At 42.2% G+C, this 16,471-nt stretch overlaps 1 long non-coding RNA gene across 6 annotated transcripts in view; it reads left to right on the forward strand.

Moving 5' to 3' along the window:
• The first annotated feature begins 5,223 nt into the window (after positions 1-5,223).
• Positions 5,224-16,471, forward strand: part of LOC118213222 — a 29,324-nt gene continuing 18,076 nt past the window's right edge. For all 6 annotated transcript variants that reach the window (XR_004762365.1, XR_004762364.1, XR_004762369.1 and 3 more), the window contains exons 1-2: positions 5,224-5,498; positions 10,967-11,047. This is a non-coding gene — a long non-coding RNA (uncharacterized LOC118213222). The remainder of the gene's footprint in view (positions 5,499-10,966; positions 11,048-16,471) is intronic.

Consider the following 16,471-nt stretch of genomic DNA (forward strand, 5'->3'; position numbering starts at 1 on the left):
TAAATGGTTAGCCATGCAGTACAGTGCAGAGACAAACAAGGACAAAGGGATGCCACAGTGACTTGTGAATGATGTCACAACTGGTACAGGCAGTGCAGAGTGAGTCACTTCCTCTTCCTGTTCAAGCTGAGCCATTTTCCTGCTGCGTGTAAGCTCCTCAGAACCTCAGAATACTGCGTTCCAAAAGGAGCCTGGTCACACCACTATGCCAAAGCTGCCAGAAAGTGGATGCCCTCAACCATTACTTCCACCATCATTCAAAAACCGTCCAAGAAAAAGGGTTTGCAGCCTGGCCTCCTGTAACACAAAAACTAGACATTAACACAAGTGCAGACAGACAGCTAGCAGACAGATGTTAGCAGTGGTAAGGTTAATAAGGTATATTACCTAACAAATTTACAGTCTGGCTTTGTTGGTGAGAACAATGTTACTTTTTGACATTATAACTGTTTTATGTTTTATGTCAGACCTGGGTCAAATATGTATTTGTTTTGGATTAAAATACTTTTCTGTGCTCCATTGATTTTGCCCGGTGTAATTGAGCCTGCCGATATGATGAGCAGGCAGGGTTTGCACTTTTTGAGAGTATTTCATTGGTTCCAATATACCAGACAAGATCAGTAAAGCATAGAAAAGTATTTGAATCCGAAACAAATACATATTTGACCCAGGTCTGTTCTGTATATCCATCCATTTTGTCCATCTATATCAGTATTTTCTCCCCAGGGGAGAAATGTGGTGCTCGCGTACGGTCCATGCGGTACTGCTATAGGCTCATTAATTAATGGGGACACACACAGAGTTTGATTAACAAAGTCCATGTTCACTTAGCAAGTTGTCAACCACCTTTGTGATACCAGTTAAGCCTGATTGCGGTGGTTAGGTTTTGTGAAGTCAGCTAATGCAAAGAAAACGTAGGCATATTAAGCTTCCTTCATAGTATGTTCCCAAGCTAAACATAGTTGTGTCACGATGGCCAATCATGCATCACTGTGAGTACCAGCTACCACCAGATCTGGCCCAGTCTGTTGTATTCACAAAGCAAATGGCTTTCAAATGTTAAAATAATGTTCTGCAGGTGATGATTATGATGAGAGTGATGATGTGGATAACGTTCATGATAACATCAACAACAATGGCAATGACAACACTAATAATCATCCTGATAATAAATGCAATCATTATTAAAATTAAATTATTGTATAAATATAAAACAAATTATTCACTGCATTGGACATTGCACTATACACTTGTTTATATACACGGTGGTTTTCCCATTGGCCGAGTCAGGATGCTTCATAGCAGCACACCCAGTCATAATGCATATGCAGTCCTGTTCTGGCAGGAGGCTGGGGGACGGAGATGCAGGCAGTAAGCTGGACTACAGACTGCCAAAGCCGAAATCACGATATGAGGTCAGAGCAGCACGCGATTACACAAGGGAGAGCAGGGATGACGTGAGGCTACCGCTCTGAGATTGTTACATCACACACAGATCTGCTATGACTCACATCTGTCACTGTCCACCCCACCCCCTCCTCTCCTCTCCTCACTTGATTGGACCTAAAAGATGCTGGGTGGGGCGGGGAGGGGCAGGGTAGTGTGTAGGGGGTGAGAGGGTGTGGGGGGGGGGGGGGGGGAGGGTGTAGTGAAACAGCAACAGACAAGCAGGCATGTTATAGATGCGAATTGGACTGAACCTCATATTAACTGACCACACTTGTGACTCTGCGTTGTGAACAGAGGGTAAAGATTGTCGTCGTAGCTGCATAACATAGAAACCACCAAGCAGCAAATCTAAAGTTAGAGTAGAGCTAGAGTAGAGAGTGGCGTGTTATTTTGAGGCGGCAGACTGCTGCGTGATTCTGGGCAGGACACGCACACGCAAGCCAAGAACACGCACAGCTACATGGGAACAAAGAGAGGGAGAAACCAGATGGCCGCGAGATTTATCCAGAGCTGAAGATTAATGCCAGTGATAAACAGGGTTTCTCCCTCCCCCAATTCCTCTCTCTCTCTCTCTCTCTTTCTCTTTCTCTCTCTCTCTCTCATCCCCCATCACTGGTCAGCCCAAGCTGGCTCCTGACAGTGCCCGCGGTAGAAAGCTGTGGTGCGGTGGTCACTGCTGCCCCACTGCTGTGGATGTGTGCACAGTGGCAGTTTGCGGTGGTAAGACTGGGATCATCAATCAATGACAATCTACAAGGAACCTTTGATTTGTGTGATCCCATTTTAGTTCAGCAGGAAGAGAGGCTGTTGAGCTACCACGCAAAAATCAACAAAGCTGATCACATGGGAATTAATGCACGAATGAATAAAAATTCCAGGCTGCCCGATGCAGTCCGCTGTACTAGCCATTTGACGCCTTTTAGACTCCTGCAAACTCTGGAATTCACAATGAACGTTCTACTATACATCTGGTAGTTTGTCCACGGCCCCTTAAATGACTTGCATTGAATAGCTTAATTACTTACTGGAGCATGTGAGTAAAGCTGAATTCATATGAATGCATGTGTGATGTAAGTAATGTTTTTTTGCGTTTTACGTTGTTGCCATGCTGATGTGTACACCTGGGATTCCAAGCTGTCACCTTATCACAACACCAGCCCAGTGACAGTGCAACCACTCTCTCTCTCTCTCTCTCTCTCTCTCTCACTCTCACCAGGGCCTGATCTGCAGAAACACAGACATATCAAAGTAATCATATTGCTGCTGTATTCGATTTTACAGTTTACTGTGGACATGCTTATAGTCATACACAAAGTTATCTACAGTTAATCAGAAGGCTGGTGTACTGGATGTCCAGGTATTTAGCTGAATATTATGACTGCAAAGCAATCAACCACTCATGCACACGTACACTCGGGCACGCATATGTGCACACACACGCTCAGACACATACACATACTCATGCTCACGTGCACACACACTCAAACATACAAGCACACACGCTCATGCTCACGTGCACACACACGCTCAAACACATACACATACTCATGCTCCCATGCAAACACACTCAAACATACAAGCACACACGCTCATGCTCACGTGCACACACAGGCACACACTCAAACACATACACACACTCATGCACCTGTGCATACACACTCAAGCATACAAGCACACACTGTCATGCTCACGTGCACACACAGACACACACTCAAACACATACACACACTCATGCACCTGTGCATACACACTCAAGCATACAAGCACACACTGTCATGCTCACGTGCACACACATACACACACTCAAACACATACACACACTCATGCTCCCGTCCATACGCACTCAAACATACAAGCATGATCACTCAAACATGCAAGCACACACACTCATGCTCACGTGCACACACACACACTCAAACACATACGCACACTCATGCTCACGTGTGCACACACACACACACTGACACACACTCACGCTCACACACACACACAAAGACCCCTGACTCTTATTTATAGTGTCATATCGGCGCTCCGCGCGCGCTCTAATTGATCGATGCACCGGGGCGATGCGCGTCTCCACGCTGCCCCTCAGTGTATAGACGAGGCATGCTCATGCCGCGTCCCCCCTGCTCCCGCCGCGTCCCCCCTGCTCCCGCCGCGTCCCCCCTGCTCACTGCGCGTCCCCCCTGCTCACGCCGCGTCCCCCCTGCTCACTGCGCGTCCCCCCTGCTCACGCCGCGTCCCCCCTGCTCACGCCGCGTCCCCCCAGCTCACTGCGCGTCCCCCCTGCTCACGGCGCGTCCCCCCTGCTCCCGCGGTCGCACGTTCTGCGATGACGCCGGAATGGATGCCAGCAATCTCACAGGATGGGCCGCTGGGGACGCCTCCGTCAAACCTACCCCCCTCCCTCCCTCCCTCCCTCCCTCTTTTCATTCTCTCGCTCGCTCAATCACTCCTAGCTATACATGTCTGTAAGTATGCCCTTACACAACCAAAACATTTTTTCCACGTATGGAGATCGAATATATTGGCGTTCTTGATTTGGCATGGACATTTTTCATCACAATGGAAGACCCTTCTGATGATATTTACACATACATACACACCAGTGATATCAAGACATAAAGCTGACTGATTTGTGAAATAAGAACTCGTCACTTGAAATCTCACAATATATTGCAATACCAGCTCCTCCTCCTGACCCTTAACTATCACCTCCTGCAGCAGCAGTTTTTAGTCAGTGATATTGCATCAGATGAAGTCATTATGGGTACAATGTTCCGGGCACAAACAACAAAATCAATAGCAAAGGTTCCTCTGTCAAACAGTACAATAAACGGACAGACTAATGTACTGTATGTTGAAACTTGAAAGAAAAAAAAAGTCTGATCCAGTGAAAATTGTACGGCAAGTTATTTTTATTTGTTTGTTTTCAGTTGTGTAATTGGTGTCCCACATGTTTTTGAAGAAAAAAAAGGTTGGGAAATGCTGCGTTTGGCCATTATTGATGGGTCAAATTATTAGATTCAAATGATATTGATTTACGTATACATATAACATCTGCCAATAATTTGTAGCCCATTTCTCCCATTTGTGTACAAAATGTAAAGCTGAGGGAAATAAACATCTTTTCTAAATTGGTGTGCAGCTTACATATTTAAATCAGTCTCAGCAGATAAGGGTTTCACAGGCTGAGCCAGAAGAATTTACTTTCATCATGTTGCACAAATATGGGCTGTAAATAAACATATAGACAAAGTCTCTTTGGGGGCGACATAGCTCAGGAGGTAAGAGTGGTTGACTGGCAGTCGGAGGGTTGCCAGTTCGATCCCCCTGGGCGTGTCGAAGTGTCCCTGAGCAAGACACCTAACCCCTAACTGCTCCCAATGAGTTGATTGGTACCTTGTATGGCAGCCATTCACCATAGGTGTGTGAGTGTGAGTGTGAGTGTGTGTGTGAATGGATGAATGAGAGGCATCAATTGTAAAGCTCCTTGGATAAAAGCGCTATATAAATGCAGTCCATTTACCATTTATTTAACACCGCAGTGCCACGTGTTGTTTAACAGGCCTGTGTATATTAAAAGTTCAGTATGTAAGCTTTTTTAAGAACACATTTGTTCATATTTGGTTAAACTTCCTTCACATTCCGAAAGATACCTATCAATGAATGATAACCTCGCAAAAAAATGGTCTCTCTGACCGCTCCAGGCCCTGAAATCAACAGCTCTAAATTTCACTGCACCTGAATCTGAACAACCAATCAGGACAGCTCTCAGCCAGTGAACCCTGTTGATTGAGCAGGTTACACAGAGCAAAGCAGAGATAGCACTATAGCTAGCTAGTTGCCTTTGAAAACAAATACTTTGTATACTGATTTTAAAAAATACAAGAAAAGAAAGACTGTCCAAGGAAAGATTATGACCAAGAACGGATTGAACTGAGCGAGAGACAAGACTCTTGTGAACGTCGGTTGGGCTTTTCAGTGATGGGGAGCGCTAATAGGGACTTCAAAAGTGACGCTGAACTTTCAGTATTTCTGCTGGACAGGTAAATATATTGCTTCATATTCTGTGGGAATTCGTTATCGCCCGGAACTGTGCAGCCAACTAGAAAATGTTAGTTAGCTGATGTATTAGCACGCTGTTTACCTTAGGCCTAGGCCTGTAGCTATGTTGTACGTTGTTGTGTTGGAGCGTACGTGTAGTCAGCTAGCTATGTTTATAAGCTACTATTGTTCAAGTGAAATAAAAATCGCACACTCCAGTTCCATTTGCGTTCAGCAATGTTTATTTGACCGACGTTTCGCCCTTGTCCTCTGTCCAGTAGGGCTAGTCAGGCAGCGCATTTGGAGTGTTTGGAGAGTGGGACTTTGGATGGAGAGGGTGGAATGTTTTTTTCAAAATCTAGCTCGCTCTCTCGCTCGTTTCTCCAAACTTACAAACTGCACCTTTAAGTTTAATTTACCGCTGTTTTATTGTATTTAGTAATATTAGCGACTGTGATATTTTAATGCACAGAAACCGCCCCTTGATTTCAAGTGTGTGTTAATGTAATAGTTTATACTCAGGTCCGAGTAATTTCCCACCTGCGGTCGTGTGCATAACCATTGCTCATTTGCATTTACATTTATATGTTCTAGTACGTGAAGGGATCCCAGTATCGAACATAAGCCCATGTCCAAGGTGAGACTGAATACCTTAGAAAACGCGTGTAGAAATACTTTGGCAAAAATAAAAGTTAAGCAGGCGCGTAAATCTCACTATATTGAATAGGACCCGTAGTGTGGTCTGCTAACACAATGGCTGTGTATTGTAGCCCAGCTGGACTGAGGAGTGGGACTTGTTTTGGAGGAGTGCACATTCTCATTCTAAATTGAGGAAACATCGCGCGGCCTTTCAGTGTGATTGGCCGTTACTAACAGGAATAAAAATAACAGAATTGGGGATAAAAACTGGCTGTACGAAAACAGAGAAAGAAAAACATGAAAAGCTGCCGTCTGGAGAGAGATTAGGGATAATTATGATTATCCGTGATTTTTGGGAAATTTTTGTTTAAGAATTACTGTTACCAGTGCTCTGCAGCTGGTCTCTTCTGCGGATGCATATCTTGATTAAGTAAAAAAAATAAATTAATGAAACCGTCAACCATTCAAGTATGGATGATTGCCATATGAGAGGCAAAAATCCTTTCTGTCGACATCTACGATGTGGCATTTGAAAGATGTGTTGTAAGATAGACCACGTGCAGCAATTGAATTCAAGAATTCAAAGACTTACCAAACCACTGAAGCCATAATTCTTTGGCTTTGGGCAGTAGTATTCCTGAAGAAAATTATGCTAGTTTGTTTTAGTATTTTTCTGTCACTGCCATCTGCCACCGTATCTTAAAATATCTTGTTTTGCATGGTACGAGGTTGTGCGTATGAAAGTTGTATTACAACGGGAACCAAGGACCTTTTCTGTTGATGGAAAAATGGAAAAAGAATACGGGTTAGGCGACAACCAGTAGCACACAAAGTAAATTACTTTTGACGTTTTAAATAAAAAAAAATGATGCAAAAAATATGGTTACCTGCATGTCTGAATATATATATATATATAATGTATAAGAGTTACAAAGCAGCAGAGATCATCAGGGCAAGGAACAGGGTGGTGGTTTTGGTTAACAAACATGTGGCAGCTGTTTTATGGAAAACTGGTGTTTTGCTCATTTTGTCCACCCCTGTATGTTCCTGCACTGACTAAGGGGTCAGTCAGTTGTCATTGCTTTAATTTTTTTTTTATCCTAAGGAATTTACTTTTAATGATGCTGCAAAATAAATAATAAAAGTACTGTTTCAAGATTGCAATGTTGTCATGGGAAGGCACAGTGGTGCACTTTACTTGAACTTTACAGGTTAGTAATGTACTTTTTTGTAAAAATCTCTAATCTGTCTGCTCTGTGCTTGAGGCATTGAACCCTCTACGGCTATGTTGGTGTAGTCTCTTTATTTTAGTATAATCTATGCCCACTATCCTGGTGAGTGTTCTTGATCTGTTCGACCGGTGAAAAGGCAGTTTTTCTCCACGAGTGACAGAATTCTTTGGCGCCTGCGCCTCTCTCCTCTGCTCTCCTCTGATTGGCGGTTGGTCTTCGCGCGCGGCTGTTCCGGCTCACGGGCGCGCGGCGCGTCTCTCTCCAGCCGCCTCGTATTTTTTGGGCCGTACCCGTGCCCTCAGCCGGGGCGCACCGCTCCCTTTATGATCCTTACTGTTCCTCCGCTGCTTTCAGTCTGCCACACGTCTCTCACTGTGACAGGCAAGCAAACATTCCTCTGATGGAGATCTCTTAGCCAGCCTCAGCCTGCTTACTGTGCTGAAGGATACAGGTGTGTGTGTGTGTGTGTGTGTGCGCGTGCGCAGACATGCTGCAGTGAGTGTGTCTACGTGTGTGTGATTTTGCGTGTGTGTGTTTGCATAGCTTTGTGCATCAATGACCAGTAAAGCTATCCCGACAGTATGCTGTCCAACACAACCCTCTCATAAAATAGTGGAGGGACAGAGCACAGAGGGACTATTCCCCCATTGCTTTTTCATCAGCTCTTGCTGCTCTCCCATACCATTAGGGGTGTACTATAGTGAACGTTTCTACTGTTTGATACAACGTAAATTCACAGGTTCCAGGACTTTGGCATTTTTCAATGATTGTTTTCTCCTGTTTTCAGATAAATATCACACATTGCACAGGTGTGGCGCAGTTAGTATGAGAGAGAGAGCAGTTCTGAAACGCCACACACAAGCCATTCTGTCCTATACACCTGACAATATTACTCAGTTTACTTATGCAACTTCTCGTCACCTATCCTTTAACTACATTCCATTTTAAAAACTATTTTAAACATTCAGATATTTGTTGCATTATTTTTAAAGTTTGATGATTACATCAACAGGGGCTGGTGGGTGGCTAATTTTGTCCAGGCTCTGTCCCAGGGTATGAATGCACCCTATGGTCTGGGGCAGTCCCTGTGGCCACAGGCCCTGCAGGGAGGTGGAAAATTAGCTGTCGTATTTCCGAGGGTGGAAGGGTTGGTGGTTCAGCAGGATTGTGTGGCAGCCTACCTCACCTCAGTCCGTTCAACCCTTTCAGTGGCAGTGATCTTCTCCGCCCCGTGGTGGAGTGTTTATCTCCTCCAGACTGGAGTGTCTGTCTGTGTGGCAGTGCCCCCATCCACAGACGCCGAGTGGTGCGTGGAATGCTGCACTGACACAAATCATTCCGTTCTGAACCAACATATGTGGGATGATCTGGAATGATACCTGGGACAGCATTTTCCACATCCGCTGACTACGCATGAGATGATGGACTTTCTTGTGAAGGTGTTATTTGTTTGTTGGTTTGTTCTTTTGACAGGCATGGTGCCCAGTCAAATAAGTAAACAAATGGCCATCCCAGAATTAGCTACAGAGGTACATTTAATCTATTGTCCCTAGACAAGTAAGAAGAGTGGTGGTGTGTTTCTCCTGCAGAATTCAAATGACTTTACCACAGTTTACTATAGTACCTGTTGCTATTGAAATATACATACTAAAATAAATGCATATTAAAAAAAAAATCTGCTTATTTAAAAAAAAAAAAATAAATTTATCTGCCATTTTGATTTTTTTTTTTACTGAATGTATACCAAGGTAAATTTTAAGATGTATCCACAGAAAAAGCGTACTGTCTGTGCTCTGACGGATTGGGAACCACTAATCTAGAGAGCATACGACACTGAGGCTGTCCTTGTGCGCATAATGTTCGCACGTCGTCTGCATGGTGCATAGTTCAGTACCCGGTTCAGCCACGCAGCAGTTTCTGACAATTAGTTATGCTGATGCGGGTTACCAGGCGCGCGGAGCTGCCTGGAACTCGCCACGCAGCTAATCATTGTTCGACTCGCTTCCCGCTATTCTGTTTATTTAGAAATTCAGACAACGCGCTCGGCGTTTTTCGCCAGCTTGTGTACAAAGCCGGCTCCACGTAGAGGGATAATCGTGCTGCCCGCACGCGTGTGTCAGCCTGTGCGAGAGTGCGTGTTCTTTCAAATGATTTAATAAATGGAGACAACGAGACAGCAAACTGAGCTTGCGTTTAGTAACACGTCATCGTAATGTTTGGTAAGCGGCTCTAACTAGTGCCCGACAAACGTTAGACGAATGACAGGACAGCGATTGTAATAAGTCTTCTGAAAATAAATAGACTTAGAGAAGCGCACTTGTTAATTGCCAAATATGAGCTGCCAGTTTCTCTTTTTTAAAAATGAAAACCACCATTTATCTTTTTTTTTTTTTTTTTTTTTTTTTGTCTAGAGGCTCGCAAAATGTCAGTGCTAATTTGGGTTGCCAGGTATTCATATAGAACCCTACGCTGACGAGTTAAGCGCGAGCAAAGTAAAGAAAATTGTATACCTGGCAGTAGGAGCGAATTAACGCTAGGGACCTGAAACGCAGAAGAGGCAGAGTTTGCGTGCATGTCCCATCTTATGAAATGGGCCCATTCAAACTAAGTGCATTTTCTTCCAGGCGCATTTTACCTTTCTATTGCACTCCATCAGGGAATATTGCGTAACTACAAGTGCGTTCAATTAAATGTTTTTTTAAATTTATTTTATAATTCTGTTGTAGAATCCAAGGATGAATCGAGCAAAACAGCTGTTTAACCAGCTGTTTCTTCAATATTAAAACAAGTTTGTATTTCTGCCATCTATAAAATGCCCACTGTGACCGCCAAGAAAGCACATTTGTCATTATTTTAGTTATCAGAGCTGACAAATAGGGAGCTATTGCTGTATCTATTTACAATAACACAGGCAGGCTTGCTATTGGGATAGGGAAATTCAAATTTGGTAGTTGCAATATAATTTTGAAAAGATGCTATTTTAGCCAGCTTGATAGCTGAATGATCCACCTACAGTATCCATAACAGTTACAAGCAGCTAAAACTGTTATCTTGCTATCTTTCATTAGTGAGCTAACATAATCAAAATTATAAATAGTTTGTTAGCTAGCCATCATTAAAAACTACTTCAGCATCCATTTTCTGGATTCCTCTATTTTCTGAATGTTTTGCTCACACAAAGGCTCCTAAGTGTTCTCTTCAGATCATTAGATTATTGATCGGAATCACAGTAAAGCACTTGTCACCTGCTGTGTCATTAAGTCTAAATTAGCTTAAATTGCTTCAATTTTTGAGGTGCACAATTGGAATTAAGTCAACTTTGAGTGTGTACCTTGATCTCAAATCTGAATAGGCCCCGCACTGTGGATGTTTAACCTTTCTGTGTCAGCCCGAACAGTCATGTCACTTCCTGCTTTAGTGGAGATTGCAGGATTCCAGGATACTGCCCAAATTCCCCCACTCTTCCTTCTACAGCAGATCAATATACATCATCTTCACATGCACCAATTGCCAATGAGCGACTGTGCTTTGGCACAGTGCCTCTACATGCCTAGTCTCACTAATCAGTGCCCCAACTCCTTTTAATTACACTCTGACAGGTTGACTACGCCTTGAAGCCTGATGGTGCTTTCCCCAGATCCACAGTCCTTCGTCCTGCGGTCCTGGGATTGCTGTTTCGGGTAAGCCGATCCCAGATCTCTAATTAAGTGCAGAAATACCAAGGATTAAGCAGCTCAGCCTAGACACCATAGTCAGAAGCCAATTAAATCAATTCATGGTCAGAATTTGAGAGCTGCGAATTTTAATTGGCGCCTGACCGTTAGCCAGTTTCATGCACATACTCAGCATGCTATCGACAGATAACAGGCCACAGTTCTGGGTAACACAGTTGGAAACTGGAAGGGGAAGCTACCACAAGGAGAACCTAAATTTGAGGATGAACACCCCCGGTCGCACATGTAGGGCCTGTTCACCTTGAGAGTGTTTCGGTGGAGCACTAATGTCATTTATAATATCTGATCTGCCTCCAGTTTAACCTTAATGTAGTTCCCTGGAGTACATTTACTTATACTCAAATGTTCAGCTAAGTAGTTGTAGCCTAGTTTTACCTGAGCAAGATATTGTAGTAACATTACTCTTTCCAGCATTGTTCCCTTATCACTTGTGTTCTTTCTGTATTTACTGTATCAAGCGATCACTTGGGAGGTAGGAAGCATGGGGGAACACAGTCGGTCTGGATGTCATGCTAGGCTGCAGGACTTTACACTGGAAAGCGGGACATTCTATGGCCTAAGCATGAGTTTCTAGTACAGTTTTGAAGTACTGTAATAAAATATAAAACTCACTTCGGGTGACATATGATGTGTATGACTTCCTGATGTACTACCCCAGTTCCTGAGATTTAAAAATCTCAGATTAAGCCAAAACTTTAAAAAAAAGAAAAAAGATTAGCATTGACAGGAACATTAATCATTTGAACCATTTATCAAATTATGTGCATGAGCTATAATGGGCATTAAACTTACAGATACAACAGCAAATCTAACTGGATTGGTAAATTGTAGCATATGTAGCATATTTTGTGCATAGAGCAGGCTGCTTGTATTTAATTGAATAGTTGATAAATTGCAAATATTAACCAGTGTATGCTGAATGGTTAGAAGTGCAATATTGGTAACGTTGCAAAGTATGACTGAAAGCACTCTTCGAATTTCCTCAACAATGCTGCAAACGGACACACATGTCCATCAAAGGGCGTTGCCTGTTCGTTGAGGTTGATAACCATAACATCTTATGCGATTCCCAAACGCATTTTTATGCCAGCTCGGAGACTGCAGCTTATCTTTACATTTTTTTTGAGAGGTGCGCGCCTTCCTAACGCTCAGTAGTGTAATAAGCTGTGGCTAAAGTTTAGTTCAAAATCGGTTTCACGTGAAACCATGCAAAACCGTTCCATCACCGCGGCGCCAGAAATGCGCTCTCCGAATGTCCAGGCGCGCGCTTCGGACATCAATGGTTCATTAATCACCTTGCGCAAATGATAAACTGAAAGCGCCTTTCCGACGACAACCAATCAACGACAGGTTACCAAGGAAACAACCTCTACCCTTCAGAGAAGTCTTCATATATATTTATGCTGTTGTGGATGCTCCCTCCTCTTGTTCTCGGTCAGGTTAGACTGGCGTTTTGTTGAGGCTGAGAACGGGAACTTTAAGATTGATGGCTACCACCGAATATCAGCATATAACACCTCTGCGCAAACGAACCAACATTAGCCAGCCACGTCTTACATTAATTCGCTTGAAATGTAGGTTCAACTGGAATAGATTTTTATATTTTATTTGCTTATCTAAAAGGGATTTCTTGGCATAAGCTAGGTCGCTAGCGAAGCGGTCTGTGCAGCTGTTGGTGACAGCCTGAAGGTGCTTCTAGAAATACCTTTTTTTTCTTCCGTTGTAGAGTATGAATTCTGCTGGACATTTTCACAAGAAGAATTGTTTTGGTTGTAAACTTTATGAGGTAGTTAGCCAGTTGCTACGTATTGGAGAAAAAGAGGCCGCTTTAAACTCAACGTACTTTGAACTGTTTTTACGTGAATTTTAAGCCCAAAAGTGTAGTTGGGTAAATAGTTCATATGGCTAGCTGGCTAGCTAACGTTAGCGCTGAAAATATTTGATGATAAATCTTGATACCACTCGATCACGTTTAAGACACCCACGTTTCGCATTTATTGACATCAATCGAAAGAGCAGATTTATTGCGCTGTGTGTCGCCAAAGCCGTGGTCCCTGGACACGTTTAGCTGACTAACTATGCTTATGTTCCGGTGATGCTGTATAGTGGATTGTGGGGTGAATTATTTTTACAGTGCATCACCTGCAAGTGTTGATGAATTTCCACCTCTTTCTCTGCCCCCTTTTCCCTCCCCCTTTAAGTACAAACGACTGTAATTATGTATTAGTACGGCAGGAAATGCATTTTTAAATACTGCCAAACCGTACACTTATCAAATGGAATATTCATGCAAATTAATAATCAGTAAACCAATAACTGCATCGGGACAATAATAGTTGGAGTAATGCTGCTGCTACTACTACTACTACTACTACTAATAATAATAATAATATTACATATAATTAGTCTGTTTAGTATGACTTTCCTGCTACTGTCCACAGTGCAGCCACAGCCCTGTGTTATACATGTACACCAGCCTCTGGGAACAGATGGGGCTGTGAGTTTTAATATTGGGGTTTTTATATGATTTTTAAAAGCCAATCAGAGTGGTCTGTACGGTGGCGGCAGGACTCTAGGCAGCAGGGTCTCAGTGACACTACAGCCAGTTGTGTTGCCCTGTGGGACTGCTGGCCTCTGTTGGCATTGGCATGGTTTGGATGTAATACTAGACCATCCATCTATGGTCTGGCCCACAAGTTGGGGCGGGGGGGTGTATTGCAGCCTTTTCAAAAGAAGAAAAGAAACTTTGTCATCACAAAACATGTGTCTTGTGCATACAATATATATATACACACATATATATATATATGTATATATATTAGGTTATACCATGAAATGGGTGCCATTCCCATTAAAAACATATCTTTTAAAAGTTGCTTTATTGAGCATTTTATGAATTCTGTTTTATTAATAACATTGAATTGTATTGTGCCATCTCAGGATAAGTTCATCCAGTTTTTAGTTGTTAATTTATTTGTACATTCTTCTTCAGTGTCAATCCTATTGCTGCAGAATTAATTGATTTTTGAAATAGTTAAAAAATATAATACTACAGATATCTATAGATAGTCTCAGTTTCACAAATAGATTGTGACCCTGACTATTTTTGCAAGTGTAAATACATGAAAATGGTCAGTTCTTTCCATAATTATTGTCTCTACAGAACACTCAAAATCTTAATGAAAGTGGACAAATTTTATAATGATTCCTATCCAAATTTTCATGTGGGAAGTAGGCTAATTATATGCTAGTGTACATATTACACAAAGAAAATATTTAACTAATTGTACAGCTTTATTAATTTTGATACATTTTTTTGCAATTGACAGGTTTAAAGTCCCAGTAATATTGTATGTGTCAGTAGGAAAACAACACAGATATTCTCCCCGGAAAACGTATGATGAACATATCATTAATCTGTTCTCCATGTATGCCATTAGAATGCAAGTTTCTTCCCTGTCTCTCCTCCATTTCTCTCGCTCTTTCTCCCGGTAGTTCTGCCTCCTGTCTGTATCTGCTCTTCTGTGCTCACTGTACTGCCTTTGCTTCTCAGCGGCACATAATACTCTGCTGTCCAAGATGAATGTGATGGACATTATTGATTTTGCTGATAATAAGTGTGATCTAAGATATCTAATATAACTTCTGTTACATACTCACATATAATTTACATGGAATTAATGAAAACGTATGCATGTTGAGCCATTACCGGATAACAGGTACTGACGGTATCAGGGTTTGACGGTTTACAGCTAAAGCAGCCATTACTAGCCATGTAGTCAAGGTCATGACACCATACAGTGTTGATTGATTAGAGATTTGAATTACATTTCATATGCTTTATAATGGATGAAAAGCATTTTGTTCAGTTTTGGAGAGATTTTGGATATGTTTTTGATAACTCCTAGTTATCTGACCCCTGTACTGATGGAAAGATATTAATTACCACTGGTAAATGATGCAATCGTGAGTTTCGTGAATCAAACCAGTTGATTTGTAGTGAAATACATGATTATGTTGTGATTTACAGCAATGGACAATTTAGACATTTTGGATAGATTTAGAGACACTAAGGGACACCTGCTTACTTTTTGCTTCATAGAAGTTCAATAGTTTAGTACTTTTAGTAGTTCAGCTTATCGCCCTCAGATTTTGCATACCTGTGGGTAAGGTGTTTATGATCCAGGAAAAACATTTATCTGTTTAATATATGGGATCTCTGAGTATTTCACTACAAACAAAATTTTTTTTTCTTTTTTAATTTTCACCAAGATAATTGTCATTCTCACACCTGAAGTTATAAAGCTTTAAATTGGGCACCACCTAAATGGGCAGGGATTGGCCAGATTTGGCATCCGTGCAAAGGGGTTAAAGATTGACCTTCATTTCTTATAGTAATTACTGACTGTCTTTTTTCTTTGCTCAACCGAGTGTATTTTGCCATTTTTAGCACCCTTACATTCCGGAACGACAAAGTTGCACCTATTCTACCTATATTTATATTAATCATGGACCTCCACCTGATAACAATAATTGGTGACAAGAGGTTAATTAGGTAACATGCTAGGTAACTCAGAGAACATCTAACAAAGTAACTTTCATATTTAGGCCAGTGTTCTAACACTTTTGTTTCTCATTTTTCAGACTTTTAATTGCGTCTGGCTTCAGACTGAAATTCCCTGAAATTCACTGTAATTTCTACTTTCATTTAAAAATGACATTTTTGAACGCATCGCATCTATGATTATTTACTTATACAAGTACACAAAGTACACGTAGATGATCTAGTAGAACCAGGTTTCAAGCTGGTGTACTCAAACCTTTAACTGGTATAATGTGTGTGTGTGTGTATATATATGTGTGTGTGTATATATATATATATATATATATAGTGCCATATATTGTGAGGATGTCACAGTATATCTATAGTATACATCCTGTGTATCTCATTTTGCATGGCAGCATGGGCTGAGATACTGAGATGTTGCAACCATGGGACCCGGACGCAGCAGGTTGTGGGTTTGACTGCTAGGCTGACTGCTGGTTTGTTCTGCCACACTCGCACTGTGTGCAGCCTCCAGCTGAAAAACAAAACTGCTCAGGGCAGGAGGCAGCTGGTCACCAGGCTACAGCAGCGCCCCCCCCCCCCCCTCCCCCAACCCCAGCCCCCCAGCTCAGATGGCTGCTGTCCGGCTTTCACTAGAGAGCGCAATATTAGTATTTCAGCCACTCTTGCACCGCCAAATGGAAATAACAAAACATCTTTATTGTTTTAATACAGCACATTTCAGCTGCTAAATGACTATTGTTTACCAGTTAGGGGGGTTTCTAGAGAAGTTAGGATACGAGTATAGGGAATTGTTTCAAATG

Source organism: Anguilla anguilla, chromosome 14 (assembly GCF_013347855.1).
Source record: "Anguilla anguilla isolate fAngAng1 chromosome 14, fAngAng1.pri, whole genome shotgun sequence".
In the NCBI taxonomy this organism is placed as follows: Eukaryota; Metazoa; Chordata; class Actinopteri; order Anguilliformes; family Anguillidae; genus Anguilla; species Anguilla anguilla.